Source organism: Agelaius tricolor, unplaced genomic scaffold, assembly GCF_023055355.1.
Source record: "Agelaius tricolor isolate 1412-34295 unplaced genomic scaffold, bAgeTri1.0.p SCAF_42, whole genome shotgun sequence".
Taxonomy (NCBI): domain Eukaryota; kingdom Metazoa; phylum Chordata; class Aves; order Passeriformes; family Icteridae; genus Agelaius; species Agelaius tricolor.
In genome coordinates, this window is record NW_027269302.1 from 1,772,284 (window position 1) to 1,792,921 (window position 20,638).

The window sequence follows — 20,638 nt, forward strand, 5'->3', positions numbered from 1 at the left end:
TGTTTTTAAGGGTTAATCCTTTGTTAACGGGTGTCCCTTTTCGGGCTCGTGGTGCCCAGAAAAAGGTACCCGGACCTCCATAACCCTTTTTCTCTATTGTCTCATATTGTCCTAATTCAAATTGTCCAAATTATTATTACTCTAATTGTATTGCTATTTTTATTACCATTTTATTACTATGGAACTTTTACAATTTTAAAAACAAGTGATTGGCGTGTTTCACACTGCACATCTCGCTCCAGGGCTGCTTGTGCTGAACCTTTCCTTGCACAGCCCTGAGGATTCCCCCAGCCCGGGCTCCCAGCAGCTCCAGGCCCGGCCAGGAGGAGCAGCAGGGCCAGGGCTGGCCGGGCGTCCCCCCAGATGTGGCCCCCGCTGGTGGCACAGCCGGACCCTTGGGAGGCTGCCTCAGGCTTTATTGTCCACCAGCATCCCAGGAGGGAGCAGAAAATCCTCCTGCAGATGCTGATTCCGGAGGCTCCCAGCGCTTCCTTGTCCCCAGGAGCTTCTGCCAAGCCCCAGTGAAACCTCGGTGCCACATTGTTCCACAGCCTCACAACGCTCTCCTGGCTCCCGTGAGGTCCCTCTGGGTCCCGCTGCAGCCTTAGCTCCATCAGGCTCTCCTGGCTCCATCAGGGTCTCCTGGCTTCCATCAGGGTCTCCTGGCTTCCATCAGGCTCTCCTGGCTCCATCAGGCTCTCCTGGCTTCCATCAGGCTCTCCTGGTCTCCATCAGGGTCTCCTGGCTCCATCAGGCTCTCCTGGCTTCCATGATGCTCCACTCTGTCCCAGGGGCATCCGCGGCTCAGCTTTGGAGCCCTGCAAGATCCAAAGGTTCCCCCCAACAAACACCAGCCCAGGGACCCCCAGGATATTTGGGCTGAGCTCCCGCTGCCCAGGCACCTGCATGGAACCCAAGTGACCGCTGGGACTCCATGGAATGTCCTGGGACAAACTGTCCCTGGTCAGACAGGGGTGCCATGGAACACAGGTGCCACTGGGACACGGACACTGCCCATGGAACCGAGTGTCCATGGGGACAGAGCCGGGCCTGATGGAACACTGGAGAACATTGTCACCCCATGGAATCCATGGAACCAGGTGTCCATGGTGACACTGCAGAACATTGTCACCCCATGGAATCCATGGAACCAGGTGTCCATGGTGACACTGGAGAACATTGTCACCCCATGGAATCCCATGGAACCAGGTGTCCATGGTGACACTGGAGAACATTGTCACCCAAAGGAATCCCATAGAACCAGGTGTCCATGGTGACAGAGCCGGGCCCAATGGAACCTACTGGAACACAGGAGAACATTGTTACCTGTTGGAACCCGGGCTGCTGAGAATTTCGGACTTTCTGAGCTGACAGACACTGACCCCCAAGAGAACACTGCATTTGGCTTGAGGCTGTGGAGAAGGCTTCCAAAACGGAATGATGGAGCTGGGATTATGGGTGTGGAGTTTGAATAGAAGGGTGTAATATCACATGGTGGACAACTTGGAGTTTAAGGTTTTAGAATATAGTAATATATATAAAGCAAGATGGAGGTTTTAGGGTGGAGGCTGATCCTTCTTCTTCTTCTTCTTTTTCTTCTTCTTCTTCTTCTTCTTCTTCTTCTTCTTCTTCTTCTTCTTCTTCTTCTTCTTCTTCTTCTTCTTCTTCTTCTCCTTCTTCTTCTTCTCCTTCTCCTCCTCCTCCTCCTCCTCTTCCTCCTCCTCCTCCTCGTCCCTTATGTTGGGCATGGGTGATTGGTTATTGGGTTAAAAGTAAAAATAATTTAGCTGCCATTTCTTAATTGGACAGTTTATCCTCAAAAGACCTTGCAGAGAGAGAGACAGGGCTCCATTTTTACCTTGTTAGCGAAGTGCCACAGAACTCACAGCTTGTGAGACTGTTCTAGAGACAAGAGCTAATGAACACCTGAGTCCAAACAAGAAATGCTGTCTTGGGATTTCATCCCGACCTTGGCAGAAAAGAAGCAAAAGAATTGACTGTTACCCCATGGAATCTCATGGAACCAGGTGCCCACTGTTTCACGGTGCAGCCTCAGAGAGCGATGAGACCCTTGTGGCACCATGGAATATCCTGAAACCACAGCTCCCTTGTGACAAACCTGGGCTTTATGAAACCAAGGACACCGCTGGGATGCAATGGAATCTCAAGGAGCCAAGGGTCAGCTGTCAACACATCAGTTTCTCAGGAAACCAAGGTAAACACTGTGACACAGAGAGGGGCCTCATGGGACCCAGGAGACCATGGTGACACCGTGGTGGGATCTCATGGAACCAAGTGTGAATTGTTACAGGAGCCAGGAGACCATGGTGACACCGTGGTGGGATCTCATGGAACCAAGTGTGAATTGTTACAGGACCCAGGAGACCATGGTGACACCGTGGTGGGATCTCATGGAACCAAGTGTGAATTGTTACAGCACCCAGGAGTCCATGGTGACACCATGGTGGGATCTCAGGGAACCAAGAGCCCAGAGTTTCACAGCTCAGCCTCAAGGAGCGCTGGAGACCATGGTGTCCCAATGGGAACACATGGAACAAAGGCTCCTTAGTGACACAGCAGGGCCTCATGGAATGCAAGAGATCATCCTGATGGAATGGGAACTCATGGATTCAAGGGTCCACTCTTTTGCTGCGTGGCCTCATGGAATGCTGGAGATCATTGTGGCACCATGGAAACGAATGGCACAAAGGCTCCACTGTGACCCAGCAGGGCCTCATGGAACCAAGGACACTGCTGTGATACAATGGAATCTCATGGAACCAAGGTCCAGTTGTGACAAAGCTGGGCCTCATGGAACCAAGGACACAGCCGTGATGCAATGGAATCTCTAGGATCCAAGGATCAATTGTCAACACATCAGGTTCCCATGAAACCAAGCAGAACATTGTGACACAGTGGAATCTCATGGGAGCAAGGCTCTGCTTTGATCAAGTGGGGCCTCATGGGACACAGGTGCCACTGGGACATTGTCAGGCCTGGTAGGAACAAGACACCACTGTGGCAGACCAAGGCCTCATGGGACCTAGGAGAGCCCTGTGACACAATGGAACCTGATGGAACCAAGGGCCCATTGTGACACGGCAGGGTCTCCTGGAACCCCTGTGCCACTGGGACATTGCCAGGGCTGGTGCAAGCAAGGTTCCACTGTGACAAAGGCAGGCCTTGTGGCACCCAGGAGACCATTGTGGGACAATGGAATCTCATGGAAGCAAGGCCCCATTGTGACAAAGCGCGGCCTCATGGAAGCCCAGTGCCACTGGGACATCTCCAGCCTTGGAGGAAGCAAGTGTCCATTGTGACACAGCACAGCCTCAAATCACAGGAGAGCAGAGGGATGGAGCCATGGAATCTTGGGGAACCAAGTGTCAATTCTAAACACAGCGAGGACTCATGGAACCCAGGAGACCATTGTGATGCTGCACTTTGTCACAATGGGGCCGTGCTTCTATGAGGATCCATGGGCCCACAATGTTCTCCTGGGTTCCAGGAGGCCCCGCTGGGTCACAATGGCCCCTTGCTCCCACGAGCCACAGCACGGTCCCCGTTGCCCCTGGGTTCTGTGAGGCCCTGCTGCGTTCACAACTGACACTTGCTTCCATGGGATTCCATTGCGTCACAGTGGCCCCCGTGTTTCCATGAGGTTCTGCTGTGTCACAGTGGACACTGGGTTCCGCAAGAGCTGGCAATGTCCCAGTGGCACCTGTGTCCTGTGGGCCCCACTTTGCCAAAGCAGAGCCTTGGCTCCATGAGATTCCAGGCTGTCCCAATGCTCTGCTGAGTTCCACGAGGCTGTGCTGTGTCACAATGGACACTGAGTTCCACCTGCCCTGGCAATATCCAAGTGGCCCCTGGCTTCCATGAGGCCCCGTTGTGTTGGCAGGTGACACTTGGTTCCCCAAGATGTCATTGTCACGCCGCTCTCCTGGGCGCCCTGAGGCCTTGCTGTCTGTGAGAAATGACCTCAACTTTTAAAATTTTAAGGGTGATTCAACCTTGAAAAAAATGACAACAAAGGACTGAAACAGGAGAAATCACAGCACTGGGAGCCCTTCCCCACCCCATGGCTATCAGCCACATGGCTCCTTCACAAATTGGCTGCTCCTCCTTTTAGACTTTTGGTGTTGCACCAGGTAATCCTAGCCCCACCCAAAGTCTGTCAGGTAACTCTTTGTGGCCATCCATTGGTGGAGAATGCTTTCTTGCACCCTGACTGGAGAGCAGGTGTTGCCATGCCTGCCTTCCAGTGACAAACCTGCCCTCCCCAAATGCCCCAACCACCAAGGCCATTACAAGGGCAGGGGAAGAGGACTATGGGGGACAGATGACAATAACATCACTACACATCTTAACACACACATAGGATCTATCTCCTCACTGTGAGACCCAACTATGACATTACTCATCTGTAACACTGTGCAATAATGGAGCCTTGTTCCTAGCAGACCTGGCAATGTCCCAGTGGCACCTGTGTCCCATGAGGCCCCACTTGATAAAAGCAGAGCCTTGGCTTAACAACTGACCCTTGTTTCCTTGAGATTCCATTTGTGAAAAATGCGTTCACTCTCCTGTGAAAATGTACAAAGTTTAATAAAGGACAATGGGAGACCAGGACCATGGAGCAAAGGTTATTACGGCCGGGTGCATCTTGGCACTCAGCCAGGAGCACCCTGTTACCTTCGGGGACCCCCTGAAATACCTTTCTCCTTACATCAGCCTGGTGCATATTCATAGAGCCTCATGCATATCCATAAACTACTTTACATATTCCAGGAATGATTTTACATGGCCCCTCCTTGGGTCTGCCTTTTCAGAGCATGTGTGTTTCTTGGCTGTGGTTTTGGCTCCTTCTCTTTATCACCTCCAGGTTTTGGGCCTTGGTGCACTCTGCCTTCAGACAGGGAGTGCTGATAGTTGGCAGATCTGTACAGGTGTCCTCATCCTGGGTGCATTGGATGTTATCCCACCCAAGCAGGCAGTTTAACACAAGCACACTCCTATTAGCTATTTCACTACTATGTCTAAGCTCAATTAACAACAGAAATAAAAACTATATCTTTAGAACAAAGTTACTTTAACACCACACAGATAAAATCCATTTTAATATTTGCAAAAAGCCAATATTATGATATTTATCTATAACAGGGTGAAGGAGCCCTGGCCCAGGCTCTGGCCCTGGGGGACACGGGGACGCTGCCAGGGGGTCCCTGTCCCCCTGTGCCACCCCCAGGGCCCCGGCCCCCCGTCCCCGTGTCAGGCTCTGGGGTCGATCTTGTGGAACATCCTCTGGGAGAGGCTGCGGGGCCGGGGGCGGGGGGACCCGGGGGGACAGGGGACCCCACTGTGCACGAGCAGGGTTGGACTGCTCTGGGGGGAGCTGTGAGGGGGCCGGGGCAGAGTGACCGCCCCAGTGACCTCACACAGCCCCTGTGATGTCACACAGCCCCATGTGATGTCACACAATCTCTGTGATGTCACACAGCCCCCGTGATGTCACACAGCCTCTGTGATGTCACACAGCCCCCGTGATGTCACACTGTCCCTGTGATGTCACACTGCCCCTGTGATGTCACACTGTCCCTGTGATGTCACACAATCACTCTGTTAGGTCACACAACCTCCATATGATGTCATTCAGCTGCTATGTGATGTCACACAGCACATTTGTGGTGTCACAGTCACCCTGTGATGTCACAACCTTCTCTGTGGCATCACACAGCTGCTCTGTGACTCTCGGTCACAACCCACATTGTGATGCCACAGAGCCGCCTTCTCTGATGTCACAGCTTGCTCTGTGATGTCACAACCCCCTCAGTGCTGTCACACAGCCCACTCTGTGCTGTCACACAGCCCCTTGCTGCCATCCCAGCTGCTCTGTGGCTCTGGGACACAGCCCCAGAGGTGCTGCTGTGACACAGCCCCCGCGGGGACATCCCACAGCCCCGGCCAGTGCTGAGCCCCTGGGAGCTCTGTCTGTGCCCTGCTCGTGTCCCTGAGGGGCCCTGGCAGTGCCCCAGCCCTGCTGGGCTGTGCACAGGAGCTGCTCCTGGCCAGAGCTGTCTCTCTGCAGCTCTGCTGCCCTTGCCAGGAGCTGTCTCTGGGCCAGGAGCCCGGCCCAGCTCAGCAGCACAGACACAGCACAAGGACTTTAATCACCCTCTGGGCCTTTGCTGCTCTTTGCATCACACCCAGTCCCTCAGAGTGGGCTCAAAGACTTCTCAAGAGCTCACATTGAGATTGAAATACTGAAGTTTCTTGTACTTTAAAGAGATCCCTGTGAGGGACAGCACTGAGAAAGTGTCCCCAGGTTCCAGGGAGAGCAGAACACTGGAGGCACTGATGGCAGCTGGGGACAAACAAGGCAAAGGTGTCTCTGGTGCTGAGCAAACCTGGATTTGTTTCAGGAATGTAAAGGGCCAAGGCCTGAGCCCCAGGGCCTGGCCAGGCAGATCCTGTCCCTCCCTCCTTGCTCAGGGCTCTTCCCGGGATGGGCACTAGTATGTGGGGATGGGCAATGCCAAGGGCAGGAGCGTGGGGCGGCCCCTGCCAGGCTGCTGAGCAGGGACAAGGAGGCAATGAGGCCCCAGGCCTGCAAGGGTCACTTGTCCCCTCCTGGCTCAGGCCCAGGGCCAGCAGCCATGGCCAAAGCGCTGCCCAGGTTGGCTCTGTCAGGGCTGTCTTGCAGCTGCTGCCCATCCCTGTGCCCTGTGCAGCCCAGGCTGTCCCATGGTGTCCCTGCCCTGGCCTCTGTCCCTGCAGGCTCTGGGCATCCCCCGGCTGCACCACCTGGCTGGGCCCTTCCTTTGCTGACAGCTCTGCCTCCTGCCTGCCCCTGCCTGCCCACACAGAGCCTGGGGCTGCTCCAGGCTCCTGCTGGGGACATGCTGCACCACAGCCCTGCCCTGACAGGGAAATTCCTTTCTCCTCATGCCACTCTGGGCCTCCCCAGCTGCCCTTGGCATTAATTCTTTCTCTGGCTGTTTTCCACTATGTCAAAAGGATCCACCATCCCTTAAATCGCTCTTTAAACACTCTCATGGCTCTGCTCCACTGTCCTCAGGCTCCACCCCACTGAGCACAGAGCTCCTTTGTCCCTATACAGTGCTCATGGGCCCAAGGCCTCCAAACCCCCACTCCTTGGGACATCTCTGGGCCCTCTCCAAAGTGTTTCCAAATGAAAACATTCACCTCAGAGTCTAAAGAAATCACCAGAGGACAGGGCCAGCCCGACCTGTCTGTCCTGGCTACTTTTGTCTGGGAGCAATCCTTGGATATCCATAATTTGGGAGGCCAAATTCTAATTTTGGCCATGGTCCCTGGACAAGAAGGCTGGTTCTTTTCCATAGGAATGAAGGAACAGAGCCCCTCTGTTTCAGGGACAGATGAGAGGTGACCACCAGAGGCCACGGCCAGCCAGAGCTGGCAGGTTTGGTTTTGTGAGATACCCTTGCATAGAGGAAATTATTTTAGGGAGAGTACCCGTTTTGGCAATGGGCATCTGAAAAGTCAGACAGCTCTTTTCCATAGCAAGGAAAGCAGAGAGCCCCAGTGCTCCAGGAGCTGATGAGAGGCAGCCCTTGACATCCCAAGATCAGTCAGAGCTGTCAGGTGGCCCCTGGGAGGCCAAGCCAGCCAGAGCTGTTCCATGTTCCCTGGGTTCCATGGGTCCCACAGTGTCCCAATGGTCCCTTGCTTCCATGGGGCCCTGAGGTGTCATAATGCCCCCTTGGTGACACCAGGCCCTGAAGGTTGGAATGGTCTCCATGGTTCCATCAGGCCCCACAGAGCCACAATGGTCTCTGGGTCCATGGAGCCCCTCTGTGTCACCATGGCCCCTTGGTTCCAAGGGCTCCAGTGGTGCCACAATGATCCCCTTGGTTCCCTGGGCTCCAGTGGTGCCACAATGATCCCCTTGGTTCCCTGGGCTCCAGTGGTGCCACAATGATCCCCTTGGTTCCATGGGCTCCAGTGGTGCCCCAATGATCCCCTTGGTTCCATGAGGTCCCCACAGTGTCCCAGGGATCTCCATGGGAGGGAAAGAACCCAGCCCCACTGTTGCAGGCGCAGCCACCAGAGGCCCAGGCCAGCCAGCCTTGACGGTACTGGCAGATTTTGCCTGGGAGCAACCCTTGGATATTGAGAATTTCAGAGGTGGAATCCCAATTTCAGACATGGACACTGGAGGAGAAGGATGGTTCTTTTCCATAGGAAGGAAAGCACAGAACACCGGTGGTGTCTCCGGGGCAGATGAAAGGCGGCCATCAGAGGCCAAGGCCAGCCAGACCTCTCTGTCCTGGCAGCTTTTGTCTGAAAGCAACCCTTGGATATCAGGAATTTGGGAGGTGGAACCCCAATTTCGGCCGTTTCTGCATGGATAAGAAGGACGGTTCTTTTCCATAGGAAGGAAAGCACCCAGCCCCAGTGTTTGGACAGCAGGGGAGAGGCACCCCCAGGAGGCCAAGGGCAGCCAGACCTGTCTGTCCTGGCAGCTTTCACCTGGGAGCAATCCTTGGATGTACGGAGTTTTGGAGGTGGAATCCCAGTTTTGGCCATGGTCAAGATGGGTCTTTTTGCCCATAGGAAAGTAAAGCACAAAGTCCAAGTGTTGAGGAAGAAGATGAGAGGTGGCCACCCTCAGGCCAAGCCAGCCAGCCCTGTCTCTCCTGGCACCTTTTGTCTAGGGGCTTTCCTTGGACATTGGGCATTTTGGAGGTGCAATCTCAGTTTTGGCTGTGGGTGCCTGGACAGGAAGAAGAGCTCTTTTTATAAGGAAGGAAAGCACCCAGCCCCAGTGTTTCAGAGGCAGATGAGGGCCAGCCCTCAGGAAGCCAAGGCCAGCCAGACTTGTCACTCCTGGCAGCTTTTGTCTGGGAGCTATCCTTGGATATAAGGAATTCCAGAGGCAGTTGCCCAGTTTTGGCCATGAGTGCCTGGTTGAGATGGAGGGTTTTTTCCACAAGAAATAAAAGTGATAGTGGAGCCCTGGAAAATGTTAAAAATAGTCTTTGAAAATATTGGGCTTTGTGTTTTCTCAGGTCACTGCACATGCGTAAGCAGTATGATAAAAGATATAATTGTTAGATGTGGTGATTGTTTAGTAATTAAATAGAATTATTATATAACCATAAGAAGAATCGTGAGAAACTATGTTGGAAATTTAAAGGGGGCTATGTTTAGCTGAAATCTGTGTATACAATAGAACAATATAAGTTTAATAATTACATGAAAGTTATGTAATGATAGAGTATAAAACACATTCACCTCGAATGTGTGGTCGGAATCAGATTTGGGTGGAAAATTCCCCGATTCCCAGAGCTCTTGAATAAAAAGCACCGCATATAATCGCTGATGTCATTATGTGTTTCTGAACGCTAACATTTTGGCGACCCCGGATGGGACCCTGCGGGTGCTGCTGAGCGAGTTTCGCGACTCGACCGCGCTCCAGCCGGCACCGAGGGATTCTCGGGGAGCTCGATCGGCCGCGACCGCTTCTGCCGCTCGCCACGTCCCCGGGAGAAAGGTAAGGTGCTTTTTACTTTGGTTTGGGTGCCTGCCAATGAGACGCAGCGAAAGCTACGCTTGGTTGGGCTAAAGGAATTCCTGCTGGTACAAGCCCAGGCGCCGTTCCATAAGACAATCACGAGAGCGTTGCGGGTTCGGCAATTTGTGGTATATTTGGAAGGGAGAAACTTAAAGGGATTTTGGGCGGCAACACCTCTATCCCGCAAAGTTCTCCTTTGGGGTGCTTACTAGCACATTGGAAACAGGATAATTTTGGGGAAGAATTACGTAAAGCTAAGTTGATTGATTATTGTAATACATGGTGGCCAGGATATGCCTTGGAGAATGACAACAAACAGCCAAAATACGGGACTCTGCAATATAACACTATTTCGCAGTTAATGTCGTTTTGTAAACAAGAAGGAAAATGGGATGAGGTTCCGTATGTTGATTTGTTTTTCTATTTACGGGCAAAGCCAGAATGGCAGGATGAATGTGGATTAATGATGGTTAAAACATCTGCAAGCAATAAGTGTGGGGTTTGTGAGGAACGTTGTTTAGAACACTTGGCGTTGAAAGAAAGCCTGAGTAGGGAAAATTATACAGATATTGATTTACAGGTAGCTCCAATAGGAACAAGAGAACCTAACCCTATCCCACCTGTTCCATCTGTCCCTATCCCACTGCCTGCTCCTACCCCACCTAGTCCTGAACCTGTCTCGTCTAGTACACCCTTCCCTCTTTATTCTCCTCTCCCATCGTCACCTGATCCCTCTTCCTCGGAAGAGGAGCAAAACCTAACTGTGGTAGAAAGGAGAGAGAGAGAATCAATGATGGGGTAGCCCCCAGAACCAGGAGTCGGTCTAACCTTGCCCCAGTTATGGATAGAAAAGACATAGGCAGACAAAAACGGACTGTAATTGCCCCCTTGCGACAAAGTGTAGGAGTGGAAGGGCCAGTATTTATAAAAGTGCCTTTCTCTCCTGCAGATTTAGTTATTTGGAAACAATCAGCCAGAATTCATAGAGAAAATCCTGATAAAATGGCATGAGTATTAAAAATGGTTATAAAAAACTTAAAATCTTGACTGGGATGACATACAATAATATGTATATTAATATATTATAAATATATATATAATTATATATAGTATATTAATATATCTAATATATTTATATTATATACTTTGATGGATTCTACTGAGAAAGAGATGGTACTTAAGGCAGCCAATGAAAGGGTAAGAGAGGACATCAGAAACGGACTCGTAACAGGGAATTTAGATGAGAATTTCCCAACTGAGGATCCAAATTGGGACCCTAATTTATTTTGCGATGTGGGAAGACTATGGAAATATCAAGAGTGGATCCAAATAGGAGTTCAGAATGCTGTGCCCAAAACTATAAATTGGTCTAAACTATATGAAGTTTGGCAGGAAAAGACAATGTCCAGACTTGAACAACCAGTTTCACCAGGGCAATCAGTGCCAGCAGGTTACCAAGGGGATGGTTTTGGGGGAGTATACCAGCTGACTAGACACAGAGCCAGTAGAACAAGTTAAGGAACCTCTTATAAATAAACAATTAGGACATAAAGAGGTCAAATTTCTAATAGATACAGGAGCTACTTACTCGGTATTGAATGATCTGCAAGGACAAATTGGGGACAAGGAAACAACGATAGTCGGCGCTACAGGGAAAGAGGAAAAACGGCCATTCTTGCAACCCCTAGATTTGTGTTTTGGGAACAAAGTTATAACACACAAATTCCTATACGTACCTGAGTGTCCAATTCCGATTTTAGAGAGAGATTTGCTAGAGAAACTTGATGCGGTAATAACCTTTGAAAATGGGGAGCTTATAATGAAAATATCTGAATCAAAGACGGGACAGATATTAATGATCAAAGAAAAACCTGTTCCCTCTACCCCTAGGGAGGTAGGAGATGCAGTGATTCCCTCTGTATGGGAGACAGATATACCAGGGAAATCTAAATTGGCCCAACCAGTGCATGTAGAGTTAAAAGAAGGGGCGAGGCCTCTACAAGTCAAACACTATTCCATAAAACCAGAAGCATGGCAAGGAATAAGTAAAGATTATTGAGAAATTCTTGAAATACCAAATATTAGAAGAATGTGAATCAGAATTGAATACACCAATATTTCCAGTAAAGAAGCCAAATGGTGAATATAGATTAGTGCAGGATTTGAGAGCAATAAATAAAATCACAAAGGACATTTATCCAGTGGTAGCAAATCCTTACACATTGCTAACATCCGTAAAAGAGATATATAAGTAGTTTACTGAAATTTATTTAAAAGATGCCTTTTTCTGCATCCCCCTTGACAAAGAAAGTAGGAAACTGTTTGCCTGTGAGTGGGAAAACCCAGGGAATGGGAGAAAGACCCAGCTCACCTGGACACGATATAAGAACTCGCTGACCCTATTTGGAAACCAACTGGCAAAGGAGCTGGAGATTTGGACCGAGAGTGGGCAAGTACCAAGAGACCAATACCTGTTGTTGCAGTATGTTGATGATATACTAATAGCTACAGAAGAAAAGGCAACCTGTATAAAGGTAACCATTGAGATTTTATATTCCCTGGGAATGGGAGGTTATAACGTATCCAGAGGAAAGGCACAAATTGCCCAACAGACTGTGATCTACCTGGGATGTGAAATTTCACAAGGGCAACGAAAACTAGGCACTAACCGTATCCAAGCTATTTGTGCTATTCCAGAGCCCCAGAACCTACATGAGCTGCGAGTCTTCCTCAGGATGGCAGGATGGTGTCTCCTGTGGATCATGGACTATGGACTGATTGCGAAGCCCCTGTGTGAAGCTCAGAAGATGCAGCCATTCACCTGGGGCAAACCACAGAAAGAAGCCTTCCTAAAATTAAAGGAAGCACTGACAACTGCTCCAGCATTAGGCTTACCTGATCTGTCTAAAGATTTTCAGCTGTTTGTCCATGAAAGGCTGCGCCTAGCACTAGGAGTCCTGACCCAAGGTCTGGGAAGCTGGAAAAGGCCGGTGGGCTACTTTTCCAAACAACTTGACAGCATAAGTGCCGGGTGGCCTCCATGTCTGCGGGCAGTCGCAGCCACTGTGATGCTGATACAAGAAGCCAGGAAGCTCACGATGGGAAGGCACATAGATGTCAATGTACCACACATGGTAACCACTGTCCTAGAGCAGAAGGGGGCCATTGGCTATCCCCAAGCAGGATGATGAAATTCCAGGTAGTCCTGACTGAGCAGGATGATGTCACATTAAAAACAACTAACCTTTTGAATCCAGCTTTGTTCCTGGGTACCACAACTGAAGAAGGCCCATTAGAGCATGACTGTGTGGAGGTAATAGAGTACACCTACTCAGCAAGAGAAGACCTGAAAGATGTCCCACTAGAGCAGCCAGAGTGGGAGCTGTTTACAGATGGGAGCAGCTTCGTGGAAAACGGAACCAGATACGCTGGGTATGCGGTAACAACAGTCAGTACAGCAGTGGAGGCAAAGGCATTACCACCAAATACATCTGCCCAGAAGGCAGAACTGGTTGCTTTAACCAGGGCCCTAGAATTAAGTGAAGGGAAAAAGGCAAATATCTGGACTGACTCAAAATATGCTTTTGGAATGGTGCATGTACACGGAGCACTATGGAAAGAAAGGGGACTATTGTCCTTCTCAGGGTATGCACATTAAACATCAGGATGCAGTCCTGCAATTGATAAAGGCAGTACAAAAACCTGAACAAGTGGCAATCATACACTGTAAAGCACAGCAATCAGGAAACTCCAAAATCTGTGGGGGAAATAGAAAGGCAGACTGGGCAGCCCGACAGGTTGCTCGAGAGGTGCAAACAACAATGGCATTGATACCTTTATAGCTTAATGTATCCCAATTCAATTTGCCTCCAGAACCAAAATATTCAGTAGAAGATGAGAGACTGGCACGTTTGCTAAATGCACAAAAGAATTCAGAGGGATGGTATGTGACTGCACAAGGACAGATAGTGGTACCCCCTTGATAATGAGAGAAGTTCTACAAATTAAACATAATGAATGTCACTGGGGAGCAGAGGCATTGGTAAAATTGCTAAAGCAGAGTTTAATTTCGGTATGTATGTTAACAATGGCAAAATCAGTAATGTCAAAGTGTGAGATCTGCTTGAAAAACAACCCAGTGGCTAGGCGACAGGCACACCTAGGAAGAATTCGGATAGGAATAGAGCCAGGAGACTATTGGCAGGTAGATTTTGTAGAACTGCCAAGAACTCGAGGATACAAATACCTGTTAGTGGGGGTTGACACATTCTCTGGGTGGCCAGAAGCCCTTCCCTGTCGCACCAACCAAGCAAAGGAAACAGTAAAGTGGTTACTACAGGAGATTATTCCCAGGTTCGGGGTGCCCCTAGGGTATCATCAGATAGGGGGCCCCATTTCATAGCTACAGTAGTAAGAGAGGTAAGTAGATTGCTGGGGATAACTTGGGACCTCCACACACCATGGAGACCCCAGTCAAGTGGACAGGTAGAGAGGATGAATCAGACACTAGAGAGGCAAATCAGTAAAATATGCCAAGAAGCCAAATTGCAGTGGCCCCAGGCTTTGCCAATAGCACTGTTGAGGATTCGGATAAAGCCTAGGAGTGGGATGTCAGTCAGCCCTTAGGAGATATTGCATGGGAAACCATATGAATCTCCTGAGCCTAACCCTAATGTGCACGTCACAGGAAAGCAGGAAGTGTATAATTATGTTCTGTCTCTCGGGAAAACTTTAGCTCGGCTCCGGAGCATCCTCGTGTGGAATAGACCGCTGACTCTCGAGAACCCAGTTCATAACATACATCCAGGAGACGAGGTGTACATCAAGAACTGGAATGAAGAACTGCTGAAAGAAAAGTGGAGTGGACCCCACCAGGTACTGCTGACCACCTTTACAGCAGCCAAAGTAGCCGGCGTGGACCCCTGGATTCACTACACCCGAGTGAAGAAAATCCATCCTGGATCACGGCCTGTGTAAACTGTGGAACCAACAAGGCTGCAGATAAGATGTGTTTAATCACTTTGAGAATGCTATCAGTAATTGTGCCAATGTTATGGTCATTAATGTCTTTGGGATGTGAAATACAAAAAGATCAACTAACCACTCTTCATTCTAGAATGAAGAGAGAGGTACAAGCAGAAACACAGGTGATAAAGGTTTCTAATGCAGTTTGGGCTGAGAATGTAATGATTGGATTAGTCAAAGACTTTGCCAAATGCAAAACACCTGTAGAATAACTGCCTGTCTGCCAATACCAAAGGGCAGCAGGAGATCCAGTAAATTGGGGAATCATAACATCAAAACTACCTGAAATACAAAAGAACAAAACAATTGCATGCAAACAGGTACCTGAGTCGAGGCAAGTAGTCAAGGAAACTTGGGAGAAAATAGGAACATGGATGAGACCCATGGGCCAGAAAGACTGTATTCTAAGTGATGGCACACTAGGAACCCCTATGGGAGAATCAGGAGGCATCACACAATGGCAATGCTATTTGCCACACTATAAAAAGATTACAGAAAATGTTACAGAAACCACTCTGGTATGGAAGTGTGAGGCCAAGGATCAGAAAGGTCAGACAGAGCCTTGGGACAGTGCATGGTCTGTGAGTATCCTTCAAAGATTCCAATGTATGGCAAACACCCCTTGGTGCATTAAGTGGGAAGGCCCCGAGAATGAAACAGATCCAGCAGTAACAAACACTGCCACCAGCAGCAGAACGAGGGCAGACAAAGTAAGTTGGTGGGCATGTAATAAAACTTATGACTGCACTTCTGATGATGCAGAGATAAAGCAGATGCCACCTCTGGCAATAGCCCTAAACACTGGCTGTGCTTGCAGAGGGATCAAACATAAACAAGGCAGAGTGAATTATAAAGCAGCTGTAGGATGTACCAGGAGTACAGTCCGAGGTCCAGGACAATTTGTATGGGCAGCAAGCGATGGCACCTGGACAACACATCTGCCTGTAGATGGGAAAGTAAAGGAAATTACTTTAGGCCTCCCAACCTCATGTCCAATTTGGAAAAAGTCCCCATTTAACGGAAAACATGAACTTGTGCAGATAAGAGCAAGACGAGAAGTTCTAGACAATGAAAATCCAGATGACACTTGGCAAGAACCCTCTGGTGGAGTGAAATTTGGGTGGGCCCGAGAGTCTTTGCTTGGTCCTACAGCAAACTATCAGAGTAGGGAGATGCTGTACAAACTTACAGGTCAGGTTGATAGACTGGCAAGAGTCACCCGGGAAGGATTTAAAGAATTAAGCCAGCACAAAAATGACTTTACAAAATCGATTAGCCTTAGATTTGTTACTCCTGAAAGAGCATGGAGTATGTGGATTTTTAAAGGGACGGGTTGGTCATTGCTGCGTTCACATCCCAAATGTAACTGCAGATGTAGAATATGACATCAATCAGTTGAAACAAAGAGAGCATGAAGCACAAGAAGAGCAAAAGGATTTGACTACGACCTGGCTAGGCAAAATCTTTAAAGGGTTAGGGTGGAATGTGAGTTCATGGATTAAATCTATCATTGAGAGTGTGATAATCTTACTAATTGTATTCTTAGCAATTTGGTTAGTTCACAGCATCTTGAAAGGAGAGATACAGAAGAAAACGTCATGGAACCAGAAGATAATAAAGGCTCTGACACGAGATCCACGCCCACCATCTTCTGGTTCTCCAGTTCGTGACAGCATCCACGACAACGTTTACATCAACCATGGACTTGAAGAACGTCAAGAATAAATTGAGAAATAAAGGCCTGTATCAAGTGAAAACATTTACACCTATAGTCAAGTGAAAATGCTTTCAAAGGGGGGAGAATGATAGTGGGGCCCTGGAAAAATGTCAAAAATAGACTCTGAAAATGTTAGGCTTTGTGCTTGCCAGATCATGTGAAATCGCACCTGCGTAAGCAGAACATGATAAATGATATAATTGTTAGATGTGATGATTGTTTAGTAATTAAATATAATTATTGTTTAATCATAAGAAGAATCATGAGAAACTATGTTAGAAGTTTGAGGGGGGCCACAAGGAGCCCATGCTTGGCTGAAATCTATGTATACAATAGAACAATTGAAGTTTAGTCATTAACATGAATGTTATATAAGGATAGAATATAAAAACACGTTCATCCCGAACCCATGTCGGAGTCAGATTTGGGTTGGTACCCCTGACACCCAGAGCTCTTCAATAAAAGCACCTGCATATAATCATTCTGGTGATTATGTGTTTCTGAACGCTAATATACCCAGTAAAGTGTTAAACCCTTCCCAGCTGCTGTGCATGAGGCTCTATGAATATGCACCAGGCTGATGTAAGGGGAAAGGTATTTCAGGGGATCCCTGAAGGTAACAGGGTGCTCCTGGCTGAGTGCCAACATGCACCCAGTTTACATCTTCCAAGAACTGTTTAGCATGGCTCTGCCCTGGATCTGCCTTTTTAGAGCATGCAGATTCCTTGGCTGTGGTTTTAGTCCATTCTCTTTATCACCTCCAGGTTTTGGGCCTTGGTGCACTCTGCCTTCAGACGGGGAGTGCTGATAGTTGGCAGATCTGTACAGGTGTCCTCACCCAGTGTGCATTGGATGTTATCCCATCCAAGCAGGCAGTTTAACACAAGCAGCTATTTCACTGAGCTTAATTAACAACAGAAATAAAAACTATAGAACAAAGTTACTTTAAAAAACAGTCCCAGCCCATATTTGATCCCAGTCTGTGTGGTCCTGATCCATATGGTCCCAGTCCCTGGGATCCCAGTCCATACAGTCCCAGTCCATATTTGATCCCACTCCAGGCTATCCTGGTCTGGAGGGTTCTGATCCACACGATCCCCATCCATGTGATCCCAGTCCATCTTTGATCCCAGCCCATATTTGATCCCAGCCCATCTTCGATCCCAGTCTGGGGGGTCCTGCACACACTCCCTGGGTCTGGAATTCCAGTTCCCAGCCAGGAAAAAATGTTCCTGCCCTTGAACTTCCTTCCTATCCCCTCAACAAATTGCAATAAAATTATAAACAAAGAAATAATAATTGAAATTAAATAAATTATAATAAAAATAAAATATAAAAATCTCAACTCTTCTTTCCAATGATTCAACTCCAACAATGATTCAACTCAAACCAACAATAACTATTACTATAATATTACCAATGCGTATAAATAAACAAATTATATATCAAGAAATACCTTTTGAAAATTTTAACTCGATGACTAATGTACTTTAGATAAAAATATCTAAAGAAACTACCATGCAATCTAACACATCTTAGTTAAACAATTCATATTACAAATATACTAAACACAAAACCAAACACCACTACAATTTCTCAGACATTTCAACCAAACAATTAAACTTTAATAACATCCTTAAGTACTCTTGAAAAATTAAAATTATTTTTAAAACATTAATTGTGTGCAGGTGGCTTTATTTTGATATTGGTTTTTGGATTGTTTGGGTTAGATGATTTAAAAAATGGGATTTTTATAGGAATTGAATCAGCTGAGAAGGTGGCACTCTGCAAACAGAACTGACTGAAAATGAATGAGGCAGAAATCAGTAACTCTGAAAGTTTTATTTGCTATCAAATACATCCCACACACCCAGCCCCACACAATCCCCATCCCATTGCTCCAAATTGGGATCCCTCTTCTCCCAGTCTCCTTCCAACTCCATCTCAACTTGACAGCTGTGGAATGGAGTGAGTTTGGCCTGGGATTGAGTTTTTTGAGGAGGGAACAAGCAATCTGAGGTGGAATTGAGCCCTTTGGGGTTAAAATTCAGTTATTTTCAGAGGGATTTAAGTGGTTTTGAGGTGACTGTTCCATCCCAATGGACTTTTGGAGGACAGAGAGATTGAGAAGAGAAAAAAATTCAGGTCAAACCAAAGGAGAAGCAGCCAGGAGTGTTCCCAACATGGATCACAGGGAATGTGAGTGACCAGGGCTGTGCCCAAAGTGCCTCCTCCAGTGGGGGATGGAGCTGCAGCAGCGCACGAAGCTCTTCCCGCACTCGGGGCACTCGCAGGGCTTCCCTTACCGGTGCCTCCGTTGGTGTTGGGTCAAGTTAGAGTTCCTGGAGAAGCTCTTCCCACACTGGGGACACTCGTAGGGCCTCTCCCCTGTGTGGATGCGCCGGTGGGTGACGAGGTGGGAGTTCTGCCTGAATCCCTTCCCACAGTCGGGGCATTGGAATGGCCTCTCCTCTGTGTGAATCCGATAGTGCTGGAGGAGATTGGAGCTGGTCTGAAACCTCTTCCTGCATTTATCACACTCGTAGGGCCTCTCCCCAGTGTGGATGCGCCGATGGGTGACGAGGGTGGAGTTACGCTGGAATCCCTTCCCACAGTCGGGGCATTGGAAGGGCCTCTCCTCTGTGTGACTCTGATAGTGCTGGAGGAGACTGGAGCTGGTCTGAAACCTCTTCCTGCATTTATCACACTCATAGGGCCTCTCCCCTGTGTGGATGCACCGATGGGTGACGAGGGTGCAGTTGCGATTGAATCCCTTCCCACAGTCGGGGCATTGGAAGGGCCTCTCCTCTGTGTGAATCCGATAGTGCCGGAAGAGACTGGAGCTGGTCTGAAACCTCTTCGCACACTTGGAGCACTCGTAGGGCCTCTCCCCAGTGTGGGTCTTCTGGTGGCTGATCAGGTGGGAGCTCCTCCTGAAGCTCTTCCCACACTCCCCACACTCGTAGGGCTTTTCCCCAGTGTGGGTCCTCTGGTGCATGATCAGGCGGCAGTTCCACCTGAAGCTCTTCCCACACTCCATGCACATGTGGGGCTTCTCCCCATCATGGAGCTGCTCATGGAGCACCAGCTCCGAGCTCTGGCTCCATCTCCAGCCGCCTTCCCGGCCCAGGCTGGCTCTTTCCCCCTCACATCCCCGCCATCTGCGTTTGCAGCCCCTCCTCGTGCGGCATCTCCGGGGCTTTTCCTCCCCGTTGGCTTCCTGCGCCGTGGAGCCGCTCAAAACGGCCTCTGCCACCAGGTTCTGCCGCGGGCATTTGTCCTCCCTGCTCTCCATGCTCAGCTCCTGCTCTGGGCAAGGAAGGACAAGGACAGCATGGGATTTGCCTCTGTGCCACAGGCAAGGGCAACGAGATCCCCCCAGGCCGTCTCTGGGGACGCAGTGCCCCCTCTTGGCTCTCCCCATTTCGGGATGCCGGGGCTGTTTGGGCTCCCGGGCTCCCTTCTCCCCTCATTCTCTGCTCTGGGCTGCAGCGGCTCCAAGGAGTCCCCCCTGCCCCTCTCCAGGCTCTTGAGGCTCCCGCCAATGGCGGCGCTCCCCCCTCTCTGGCCTCCCCACTTTGGCCTCCTGGGGGACACAGGGCTCTGCTCCTCCAGGCTGCCTCTGCCGGCAGCCGCCACCGCCACCCCCCGATGTCCCCCCGAGGGGCCTTTTCCGCTCAGCCTTGGACTTCTTCATTCTCCAAACATCCCCCCAGAAACCCAACCCAGGGACCCCCCGGGATATCCGGGCCGGGCTCCCCCTCCCCACTCACCGGAGCCATGGGGGGGGGGGGCGATGATCCCACAGGTGGGGGCTGCGAATTCAGGCAGGGATCGAGACCGCGTGGCTCCCGCAGCTCAGCCTTGATCCGCCTTTGTCCCTCCTCTTCCTCTTCCTCCCGCTCCTCCTCTGTCTCATCTCCGCCTCCTTCTCCTCCTGCCCTCTAACCCCGCCTCCTTCACTGCTCTTTCTCCTCCCGCTCCTCCTCTTCCATCCCCCCTCCTCCTCCTCCTCTGTGTTATCCCCACCTCCTGCTCCTTTTCCATCCCGCCCCTTCCATTCCTTCTCCCCCTCCTGCCCCCTTACCCCGCCTCCTCCTCCCCCTCCATCCCTGCCCTTCCCTCCCTCCTCCTCCTCCCCCAGCAGCAGCCACACCCTCGGTGCCCCGTTCCCGCAGCCCTCGCAGCCCGCGGCAGCAGCGGCCATGGAGCCGGGCCAGGTCGGCATGGGCAGCGCGGGGCTCTCGGCTGCTCCCAGCCGCTGCGGGCGGGGGGAACCCGGCCCGGGCCAAAGGAGAGGCAAACTGGGCAAACTGGGGGCAGATCACAAAGCTAAG

At 49.8% G+C, this 20,638-nt stretch overlaps 1 pseudogene; it reads right to left on the minus strand.

The window, feature by feature from the left end:
* Window positions 1-20,341, minus strand: part of LOC139603948 (zinc finger protein 850-like) — a 118,394-nt pseudogene extending 98,053 nt beyond the window's left edge.
* Between the last annotated feature and the right edge of the window lie 297 nt (window positions 20,342-20,638).